This window comes from Chinchilla lanigera, unplaced genomic scaffold, assembly GCF_000276665.1.
Source record: "Chinchilla lanigera isolate Chin_1 unplaced genomic scaffold, ChiLan1.0 scaffold00050, whole genome shotgun sequence".
In the NCBI taxonomy this organism is placed as follows: Eukaryota; Metazoa; Chordata; class Mammalia; order Rodentia; family Chinchillidae; genus Chinchilla; species Chinchilla lanigera.
Genome location: NW_004955451.1, coordinates 6,504,097 through 6,515,988, shown reverse-complemented (window position 1 = coordinate 6,515,988; position 11,892 = coordinate 6,504,097). Strand labels below are relative to the sequence as shown.

Genomic DNA, 11,892 nt, shown 5'->3' with positions numbered 1-11,892 from the left:
AAATCATTAGAGAAACAATTGGACACTTTTTAAAAATTTTTAAAACATCACTAGTGATTGGGAAATAGGAGTGGGAATTTAAATGCTACTGTGAGCAAAACAGTGAATAATCCTGACATGACTTGTAAAAGTAGAGCCCACAGTAGGTCAAAGTCAGAGACAAGAGGCTGGAGACACCACGTGTCCCTCTCATGATTATTTAAGGAATGAGTGCAAAATATTTTTACCCAGATGGAAGATGCAATTCTTTGTACAATAAACCCTCTGTTTGGACTTATTGTCAACCATAGCTATTGCAGGCTAAGCACTTACACTGGGCCAGTTCTGTGCTCAGAGCCTTGTCTGCATTACAACCTCCAAAAAGCAGAACAATCATAGGAGATATGCGGTACTATTCTTATTTTCCTTTTATAAGGCCAAGCTGAGGACTTAGGTTAAATAACTGGCTAGAGATGACCCTGGAGGTCGGTGGCAGAACTGAGACTGGAGCTCCTGATCTTCTCGTCCCAGCACCTCTGTGCTCATAATTCTCAACGTCAGACTCCTGGACCTGCAGCACACAATTTTAGATTTTAAAGAACATTTGATCAGTGTGAAAAGGAGGTCCACCATTTATAAATAACTATTACCTGATAAGCATATACATACTACTTTACATGAAACCTTTATTACTCCATTCTTAATTTCCCAGATAATTTCAAACTATTGATTCCTGACACTCTTGGAAATAATTGGAACAGAGAGTAGCAATTCCCACTTCAGCATTAAGCAAATATTTAAAATTAACATAAAATATGACTCAATAGTCAGAATAAGGAGGTGGTAGCCCCTTCTCAAAATTCATAATCTTGATACACAGGAATTAGCTTTTGGGTATCACAAGCAGGAAATGGTATTTTGGAGATTTGATTCCAAATATTTTGTTATATAAACATACATTGTTGCATCTTTTTACAAATCATAAAAATGTCAGAAGACAACTCAGCTACTTCAATCATCCTAGAATATTTAGAAATTGACAAGTGATCTTATTTTCTAATAATTAAATGTAATTTGAGTTTACAGAACACAACCAGTTGGAAACAGCCACGGGAATCAGAGTGAGAGGTTGAGATAGATGGGTGGTACTAAGACTCTCCTTATTAAGCATCTTGGTCTGGAAACCAGCTGCTCTAGGATCTTCATTTGAGAGAAGACAGACAGATACCCAGAGTTCATTAAGGATCATATGAGGGTGGATCCCAAAGAAGGGACCCCAAATAGGGATCTGAGAGCTTTGAACAGTGGGTGGGGTCCATGTGGACCTTGTCCCAAAATCAGGCTCCACGATCTGAGGATGATAACCTGCTGGCCATAGATAGCTTCATAGTGGCCCAAGTGGTACTGGGAAGCCATGGTACAGGACAGAGAGCTGAGAGGTGCCTCAGATCTCCCGTGAGGTAGGAGTAGAGGCAAGGCTTTCCTGACTAAAGTTATCTAGAATTGAGACAAGAACATCCATGTCTATGATTCCTTGTACTCTTATGTCATAGAAGAACAGACTCTGGCAAATAAGTACAAAATGACGCAAATGGTAGCCTCGGTCTCTGGATTCCTCAAAAGAACCAGTGCCTCTTACTTGGAGACCACATCTTTGATGACATTTCTTTGTTTGTCATGTACCACATTTCCCATCTGCCTTCTTCATTCATGCTCTGGGTATGAATAGACTCCCTCAGGGATATCAAGAAGAATAAACTAACCAATACTGTACAAGTACTTATGGTGTAGCTGGTGCATTAAGCACACCGCATCATTAACTGTTATTAGCAGCAAATGTAAAATTATCTTAGATATTATGCCAACATTTCCCATGACTTCCTTGATCTCTCTACATGGAGCATACCACCAAATTGCACCTTCTCCTCACCGACCAACACTAATTTTGCATTATATTGTGATATGATCTCCTGAAAACATCTGGTTGTCTCTATAACCAGACAGATATCCATCCTGAGGGCCAGGGATGTATTACTAGGGCAGAACACAGAGTCCTGCACATAATAGGTATGCAGCAAGTGTTTGGTGAACAAGTTAATCATTTGAGGGTCTGAGATTTTTCTATTTCTAACATGGAAATAAGCTTAGAGAGCAAAGATGAGTTTTTACATAAGAGGACCCTTGACTTACGACCTCAATTTATTCCCGAGGGCTGGTTGTAACTCAAGTTGTCAACTGAAGGCTTAGGCTCCTCTACACAGCCTTCAAAGTCTCTCTCCTGTGTACAGGTGGATCCCAGTGTCCTTAGAGAGACATTGGCCTGGTATTTCTCAATCAACCCTAAACAGGAAAGGATGTTGTCACGTTCCTTGCAGAGCTCTTTAAGGATTAAATCTGTATCTGAGACCATCTGGAAGCACAAGCAGCCAATATTTGGGTCATAACTCAAGACTTTGTTCATAAGTTAAAACTAAAATTCCAATCATAAAATAAAATACAACATAACTCCTGTCATAACCCAAGTTGTTCTTATGTCAGGGAGGTTGTAACTCAAGGGTCCACTGTAGCACGATAGTCTGTAAAATCAAACCACCATAGTATTTGTAACTGCCTCATTTATTTTGTATCCCCAGAAAAATTTTCAGTACCATTGCATGAGGTAGTTACATAATAATGCAGCCTCAAGGACAGCTCTGAGTAGTTTTCAAAGTAATCAATGATATTGCTGTGAAACTATCTCCCAAATGAAGGGTTCTTGTCCAATGCAGGTGTGAAGCAACAGACAGTTTTCTTTGTTCATATTTTTGTGGCCAGAGAATCCATTAACTGAAGCAGTAGTAAAAACTTTTCTCAGTAGGTGACAGGATTCTACACTTGCTTCTTAGCAACAAGTTCTTCCAAGCAGCTGATGAGTGTACAATTTCAGAAAAATTTTCGTATACGTTTTTGTTTGTCCTAGTGGTGGAGAATCTGTCAGCCTGTGATCAGAGCAGTGTTTGTAACTTTTTCCAGTTAGCAACACAGGTGACATCTTCCTGAATCACGCTATAGGAGCCATTCAAGAAATTCATTCTTTTAAAAATGTGCCAAGTACTGACCTGTGTAAAGAGTGATTATTTTTAATTCATCATGATCTGATAACTTCATAATTTAAGAATTTCTCTATGAGCCCCACATGTTCAGATAGTAAATGAGGAATTAGGTAGCTCAGGAAAACATTAAGGGTTTTTCCACTGTGGATGTTGACAGAGTCATACTCAGCAGCTGGAGGAGTAAAGATGGGAGAAATACAACCTGGGTGAGAAATTCGGGATTGCAGGACAGCGTTAAGTACTGATGTCATACCCCAATAAGACTCACAATAGCTACCTTCCTAGCGCTATTTCATGGATCTGTTACATGTTCTTTATTTGGTTTCCCAACGTGGCCCTCTGACAACAATAATGATAACAACAGAAACAATACCAAGTAACATTTACCAAGTCTCTACTATGCTAGTCAGCTTTCTAGTACTGTAACAGATAGCTGAGGTGGTTGACTTATAAAGAGAAAATGTGTATTTCAGCTCACAGTTTTAAAGGTTTCAGTCCATGATCAGTGGACTATAGCAGCACTTCATGGTTGGGCTCATGCAGTAGAATACAAAAGCTCACTTCATGGCCAGGAGGCAAAAGAGAAAGAAATGAAGGGACTGGAGTCCCATAACTTCTTTTGATGGAAAGCCTACAATCACCTAAAAGCCTACCACTAAGACAACTTTGCAAAGCACCTTGTAAAGAACCTCTCAAATGTACCATGCTTAGGACTGAGCCTTTGACCTCTGGGTCTCTGGAGGACAATCCAAGTACAATCTACAGCATAAACTGTGGACACTGTTTTTGCAAATATTTTACATTCATTATTTTATTTAACTTTATGACAATTCTTTGAAATAACCACTATTATGCTTTCTATTGCTTTGGAGCATTGAATTAATTTTGCAAAGTCACACTATTATTTAAAAACATAAATGAGAGCTTGGAAAAACATTGATCATGGAAGGGACCAATCTAATTCATCCAGATCTGTTTGTGGGTGGTGTGACTCTTTCTGTAGGTCTGAGAATAATAAGACTTGGGTACTCCATGTTAAAGATGACCTGAAACCACATGAATCTTAGATCACTCTTGGGGACTTCCTTGTCATCTCCTATTAAACCTACTACCCCTTAAAGTACCTCTTTGGATATAGCTTCAATAAACTTTTTTTAAAAAAAAACTGGATTTGGAAGTAAGATGAATTTTCTGGTGGGCTGCCACACTGAACAAATTGCCCGCACACTTGGCAAATTCCTTCAAGGGAGGCACAATCTAATTGTTCCTGCCTTTTGCTGCCATCTTGAATAAAGAGAAACTTGGCATTGATTTCCATTTCCCCTTCAATACCCCCACAAAAGCTTTTTATTTCTTGGAAAAGAAAAGTGTCCACTTATACCAATAGGCATGAATTGAGAAAATTATAATTTCTCTGAGGACTTTTATTTAATGGAACAATGTGTCTGAACTGGGTCTATAAGAACAAGGTACAGTACAATGTCATTGTGAACCAGAAGCCAGAGAACTGTGTGAGTTGATCCACTGAACAGGCCAATAAGACCCCTCCTCCTATTTCCAGGATTGGACCTGGGCGACAAAGATCCGGGAGTCCTGAAATTCTAGGACATCTAGGGGCATGGAGTTGTGGGTACAGTGAGATGTAACAGTTGACTTAAATGCTTTCTTTGTAGGCAATAGTTCCCAATCAGACTTCCCCAAGAAGTTTCTCTCAATAAGTAAATCTTCATCTAAGGTGCCTCATTATTTTTTAGTCTGGGGCTGTACTTTGGAAAACAATTCAATGCCTTTTTCATTTTGAATTGGTCATTGCACAACTTTTTTAACATTCTTTTTTTTCTCTCTCTCTCTCCCTCTCTTTTTGTTTCCAGAGGCTACCCTTTAAAGACAGGCATTTCACTTGCAGCAAAATGTAAGTACATTGCCTCCTTGAAACGGCATCTCCTTCTCAGCTGTAATTCCTAAAACCTCCTAATCTTTAAGGCTCCTATCTCACATTGCTGCATTTTTAAAGTCTGGTTCAACAAATGCAGTCACAGTTAGAAGCTAATGTTTCACGCTGCTGATTTGTGTAACATCATGGAGCATTTTAGAAACCATTTTGGGGAAGCAGATTGAAACTAATGGTGACTGTGACAATATTACATGTAAAACGTAAATCAAAATGAGGAGGGGAAAATTCTTTTTGATATGATGACTATTCTGAATAGCCAGCATCTCCCAAGTAGCTATTTTATTACTCTTCTCCCAGTTGGTCTTACTGTGTAGTCACAGACTGTTTTTTTGTTTAACTGTATGGTAGTTACTTAATAGTTCCTTCATGTGTCTATTGCATTACAGCTACTCTGTAAACCAGTGTTCCTTCTAGAACTAATCTCCTGTGTATTATGTTTCTTTACTCTTACACTTCCAGTGTCTACACACAAATCACAAAAACCTTCTATACTGAAAAACCAAATAAAATCACAGCAGGTCTCACCTGGGAGTTCGGAGTACTTTGGATTTCTGCCTTTGAAATTAAGATGTGAATGGAGCTCTTGCTTTTATTTTTAATAAAATGACATTAAGAATGATTCAGCCTAATTATGCAAATGTAAATAGATACACACATATTTATACCTGTGTGTGTGTTTACGAAAGTTCCATCTATCTCTGGAATAATTTGATAGTACTAGGGGATAGGTTTAGGGTTAGTATGAAGACATGGCTATTCAAAAGGTGATTAGTTGCTTGTCACTATGGATAAGTAGACCAACAGTCACAAGTAGAAAGCTAAGCCAGATAAACAACAGAGATCAACTCTCAACTCCTGATTCATAAAGAATTTCCAACAGATGATGTAGCCAGCAGCCACTGAATCCTTTAATCAGACATTCTCTGATGCATCAGCATCTAAAGGTCTCACCTGAATTATGCATACTCTATGTGCTCAATAAATTCCCTCTTGAATCATTCAGTCCCCGAGATCATGCATTCAGCTGAACTGCAAGAAAAATTTAGTTTTTACTGATTTCCCAGGATGAAGTTTTTGTTTACTGTCTAGAATAAATTGATCTCATTGCTACACATCTAATATTCACACATCAGCACAAGAGACCTTCACTCTCAAAATCATTCAAATTTAATGTCAAAGTCTTATACATTCACTGGAATTTTTCTAAATGTCAGGCTCTGTATTGTATTGCTTTGGTCTTTGTTGCTTTGTCAAAACACCTGCATGATATGAGTATGTAAGCAGATTTTACAAATAAGGCCATGTTAGATTTTATGAACAGCCCCTACTCTCCAGGGCTATCATGAGTATGTTGCTTGTACAAAGGTTGGCTTTTGACTATATTCTTGCCTTTTAACACTGAGTGCTGTCCAGGGCAAACTGCTTATGTTTATTTTCCTGTTCATTCATATTTGCGACTCTTTATTATGCTGTCATTGCCTAACTTCATTACTGTTTTAAGTGATTTAATGTTAAATACTAAATTAGGGTTGGTATATGTCGTGGTAAAAATTAAAGGTTGATTAAAAGCAGCATTCTAAGTCATTATATGCAAACATCAGCACAGTCCCTGATGCTCAGGGACTTGACCTCTTTACCAAAATTTCAGGTCAAAGCACTTTTTATCTCCCAGACTGAAAAAACAAGTGTGAAGGGCTGGGATGCCTATTTCATCTTAGAAGGCTTGAATTGTGGTCATTTCACTTTATATTTTTTCCCCTCAAGGACATAACAATGTATAGTGACTTCTTTCCTCAGTAAAAATTCTGAGATGTAAACTTACCCTGGAATTTTACACTATCCAGGCAAAGTGGGTCTGTTCAACTCCCCAAGTCATCTCTAGGTAACTTGTAGAAGACTGGTCTGATCCATGGAGTCATGGAAATGCACTGAAATCACTAGCCATACATACTCCTCAACCTCTCTGGGGTTTGTTTGCTTCAGGTCCAAATAGTGATTGCATTACACAGCCAGTACAATGAAAAATTACCTGATTAGCACTCCACTGGATGAGGCTTAGATCTGTAGTAATGGAGGGAGCTTTCTAGGTGAAGGTCTTGGAATTCTGTGGGGAACACATACAGTCGCAACGCCGTGGAGGAAGAACAAATCAGGAAGATATGCCCACATAGAAATAAGGGCTGGACTGTGGAAGGAACTGGGGGGTAAAGCTTAGCAGATTCATGCCTAAGTCCCAGTCACTTTTTTGGAGACTGTTATTTAGCCCCTCAGGTTCTAAGTTTCTTTATTATGAGAAATGGGAGAACCCTCCTTTAAAGGGTTATGATAATCACGGAAGATTATGTTTGGGAAAGATCTTAGCCTCTAAAAGTATTCTGTGACTATAAGGGATTCTTACTAGATTACTGGGCTCTCCCTGTATTGTGGATGACCCTGGCATCCTAATGGCAAACTTTGAACCTCAAAGTCAATACTATACAATAGTAGATTATAGACTCCCACTGGGCAAAAATCAATCTCTCGCAAACACTTGTACCTATTTTGCTTGGTTCTTCGCAACTACACATACGCTTTAGGATCACTGCCTCTGGTGGAGGAGCACTGTTTTCTGGGTGGTATGGGTGAGAAAGTTGCCAAACAAACCTGAGCTATCCAGAGGCTTATAAAATGCGCAATTGCTTTTTAAGAGGCATGGTGATATTGTGTGTTCCTCTCAATTTTTGGCAGTGATGATTTTCTGCAATTTGTGGTTTTGCAATTTCTCTTTACACAGACAACACCCTGGCTCTCAGTCAATGCCCCTTTGGTGGGGTTGAGGTAGGGGAAGAGAAAGACTCCCTGGGACTCTAAGTGCTCCAGAAAACAAAAAAGATATGTTAATGAAATAAGTCAGAAAGAATGTTAGAGACCGGTGGAAGTAGGTTGGTTTGCGGGGAAGAAGCAACTTTTAATAAATTGCATGGTGTGGCTAAGATTTTATCTGGGGCTTTCATCAGCTGGGCAAAGACTTGCTCTCCTAACTCTTCTTGCTTCTCCACTGAGCCTTGTGAGAGTTAAAATGTCAGTCTCTTTTCATCTTTTTTCCTGTATTCAAGAAACCCAGGGTAGTTTCTTCCGCTGGCTCCTCCAGGCCTCTTCTTGTGAAATTTTCTTTAAATATTCTGTCTCTAAGTGTCCACTTGCCAGTTACAATGACTTGGTTTGTGTGAATTATTTCAAGATCCATGTGTCAGAATTTATGCTGCTGTTCAGGTTGCTGGAATGGCCTTTGCAGAGGAGGTCTGTGGCCTCCGGGCAGCGCAGGGATATAGCATTTATCTAGGCCACAGAGATTTGTTCTGTTTCTATTCATCGCCTCTGGAAAGGCTTTGCAGACTTTTGTTTGCTTTCTTATGGCTGCTAGGCGCTGTGCTGAAGGATTTAAAGTTGCATCCAGGATTAACCTTGTATTCCTTCTCTGTTCGCTTTTTTATATCAAAACGCTCCCTGTTCTCCATGAAGTAGATTCCCTTGGCTGATGTCCACTGTCCATGGACGTTTTGTGCACAAAGATTACATGTCTCTCCTCGTGTCATGACCTAAATGTCACTGCTTCTTAGTGGAATATAAAGAGAATTGCTAGTCTTACGTTAATTATAGTCCCACCAATTCTGCATTGGGTAAAATACGATCTTACATCGTCTGTGTGTTCTAAAGGTTTAGGGAATTGCTTCTGTTATGGAATCGTAAATCATGGGGTTTTGATTTTGGAAGATGCTTTTGATATGATGCAGTTCAACAGCCCGCCCCAAGCTGTCTTCCTTGTAAGGCCTTGTCTAGGAACCCTCTCCCTGTCTTACATAGTGGCCCAATCCATTTTTTAATAGCTCAACATTCCCTGTCCTTTACTAACCTGAGATAACCCTCCCATGACTTTGGGTCATTTGTGCTGGTTTTGCCTTCTGGCACCGCTCAGAAGAATCGCCTCTCTCTTCCACATGACAACCTTCCAAATATTTTGGAATCCGATCCCACGTACGCTCTGAGTCTTCCCTGTCCAGGCTAAACATCCCCAATTCCTTCAGCCATCCTTCATATGACTGGGTTAAGTGATCCTTTTCCATTTGTCTCCGTTGCCTTTTTCAATGTCCTCAAAACGTTACAACCTGACCTAAAAAGGATCCTGCGGGGATGGCTGATCATTACAGAGCTCTAAGGGAAAGCAAAACAAAACAAAACTCTCCCTCCAGATGTACTGCTAGTAGTATAATCTAAGAGCATATCAAAAGCTTGAGCACCACTGTTGGCCCTGAGGTTATTCCTAACACTTTTAGACCAGTTGCAAAAGCAGATTTTTCTGATTTTATGCACATAGATTTGAGTAACATGCAAACCTTTACACATATTTCTGTAGCTTATTAGTTTCAGAACATTTGTGGAAGCTACTAGGAGTTTTTTAACTTGAATTCCTCTAAACCCTGTCCCAATTTGCTTTGCCTCTTGACTTTACTCAAGAGATTGATAAAAACAGGGAGCCTCTGGATTTTAAACTCGTACTTACCGTGTTTTCCCTGCCTACCGTAAAGCGTCTGTGACATTCTGCTAAACAACCAGATGCTCAGTACATGCGTTTGTTAAATCCATCAACAAAATCAAATTCAGGCAGTTTTCCAACACCCTGACAGAGCACTGTCTTTAGATCGATATTGGTGCCCTTTTAGAAACAGACTAATTTAACATGACCGTGCTAACACTTGACAATTTTGTTCCATTATAGACATAACTAACAGTGTGACCTCAAGGGCTAGATTGCCTGGATTCTAATTGGCCTGAACTTGGCTAGCTATGTGCTTTGGAGTAAGTTGTACCATCTCTCTTGGTCCATTTCTAATATACAAAATGTGATAATAAACCACTTATGTCTGCCTCAAAGGTTGTTGTACTAATTAATCCATAGAAAAAAATATAGAAAAACTACTGGCAATATGACAGTAATTAATACTAGGGAGAGTTCCACTGTTTTTCTTCAACAGATAGATATGCTATGTAACCACCTTATCCAAACAGAAACAAAAGCAAGCCTGGCACTAGTTCACAGTAAACCTAGATTAATTCCAAGTAGTAATTTTACACCTAAAACGCTGGTGTTGCTTGAAAATAACTGTTTAATGGGCCATCTAAGTTCAGATATGCATTCGAAAGAAGCACTAACATCTAAAAAAGGTGAAAATATTGTGTACTTATACTAAAGCCTTTCAAAGAGAAATTGGATTACATTCATCAGCAAAATATTTTGAAGATCGTTATCTGAGTTCCTCATTGGTAACTGCTCAAAATTCCTCCCAAATGTTGTGTATAAAACAATCTCACCTTTACTGCTGTCTTCCTTGCTTACCTCTTCCCTCCTAATCGTACCCACTGCTACACAATTACTAAATTGCAAGTCTATTATTTTTCATCTACAACCACTGCATTTCCTATGTAATTTCAACACAGGTACAATTTCCTTTCCAGCCTGCTTTGAAAAAGATACAGGAGGGGCTGGGGATTTAGCTCAGCGGCAAAAGCGCCTGCCTGGCAAGCGCAAGGTCGTGAGTTCGGTTCCCGGTACCGGAGAAAAACCAAAAAAAAAAAAAAGAAAAAGAAAAAGATACAGGAAAGTGTGTTCATATATTGGGGCATATGTGTATATATGTAAATGTATGTGTACATGTGTAAATCTATGTGTATACATGTAAATATATACATGTGCTCATTGTAAGTCTTATGATGAACATGTAGCACACAATTCACAAATAATAATATGTCATACTCTATTATAAATTAATTCTGTACAGCTGATTCTTGCAGAGTATTTTCATTGTTTTTTGCTGTAATTGACTTTTTTTATTTTAAAGAGGAAAAAACTAACAAAGCAACAACAATGAAGACAAAAACAAAAACAACACAGAAGCAACAAAAATGATACATGACCTCAAAACGAAATGATAGGAATTAACAATGGTTGCTACACTACCTGCTGTTATCTTCAGCTAAGTTGCTCAGTCCACCAGCTGTAAGAATGCAAGATAATGAATATAATCATGTAACCACATGTAAATGTGGTTGATACTTCTGTTTATGTTCCTGAGTAACTATGTGTGAAACAACAAAATATGAGTAAAGAACAAAACTAAGAGAAAAGTGAAACAACAAAAATATGTCAGGAATAGTCTTTATAAGTAACACCAGTAACTTCTTCGCTAAATTGGAGAATAGATCTTAAGAACAGTAGACTAGTTCCTGAAATGTCCATGGTATTTATAATGTGACAGCTATATACAGAACACTTCTTTTTGTTTAACCTGCGTTATTGGCATTTTATCTATCACTTTCTTAAATTTGGACAATGAACAAAACAATAAATCAGACCCAGGCTTGTAGTATTTGTTAATTTGTGGTATATGTGCTGATTACACTCACCACAGCCATTTCTAACTAGCATTGTGCAGAATCAGGAAGGTATGCAGCAACACAGCTTTATATATGTCCACATACCGATAAAATACAAGACAATCACCTAAAAACATAAATAGTAAGAAATAATAAAGTAAAGCAAATTATTTAGCAAGTGGTGAATTTTGAGTATGTATTTCCTTTGTTTTTAACGTAAGTTATAAAGCTGCAAGTTTATATAATTTTAAAGAATGTGTTTAGCAAATAGCTTACACATTCCTGAAAAATATAACAATTAGCCCTTGTAAACGCCTACAAACCACCTCTAGCATAACACTGGTCCTTCCTCTTTAGACAGTGGGGGTAAGAAGTGGAAAGAAGAGTTTGAAGCATGACTGGCAATATTTTACAGGTTGATTTTCCCCCTACTTAAAAGTTAATTTTTAAAAAAAA

The 11,892-nt window shown here is 38.5% G+C and overlaps 1 protein-coding gene across 4 annotated transcripts in view; it reads left to right on the top strand.

The window, feature by feature from the left end:
* The window catches only part of Ankfn1 (ankyrin-repeat and fibronectin type III domain containing 1), a 387,596-nt gene that overhangs the window by 140,775 nt on the left and 234,929 nt on the right, over positions 1-11,892 (top strand). For all 4 annotated transcript variants that reach the window (XM_013519407.1, XM_013519406.1, XM_005394075.2 and 1 more), the window contains one exon: positions 4,943-4,983. The gene's annotated coding sequence lies outside the window, so the exon portion shown is untranslated. The remainder of the gene's footprint in view (positions 1-4,942; positions 4,984-11,892) is intronic.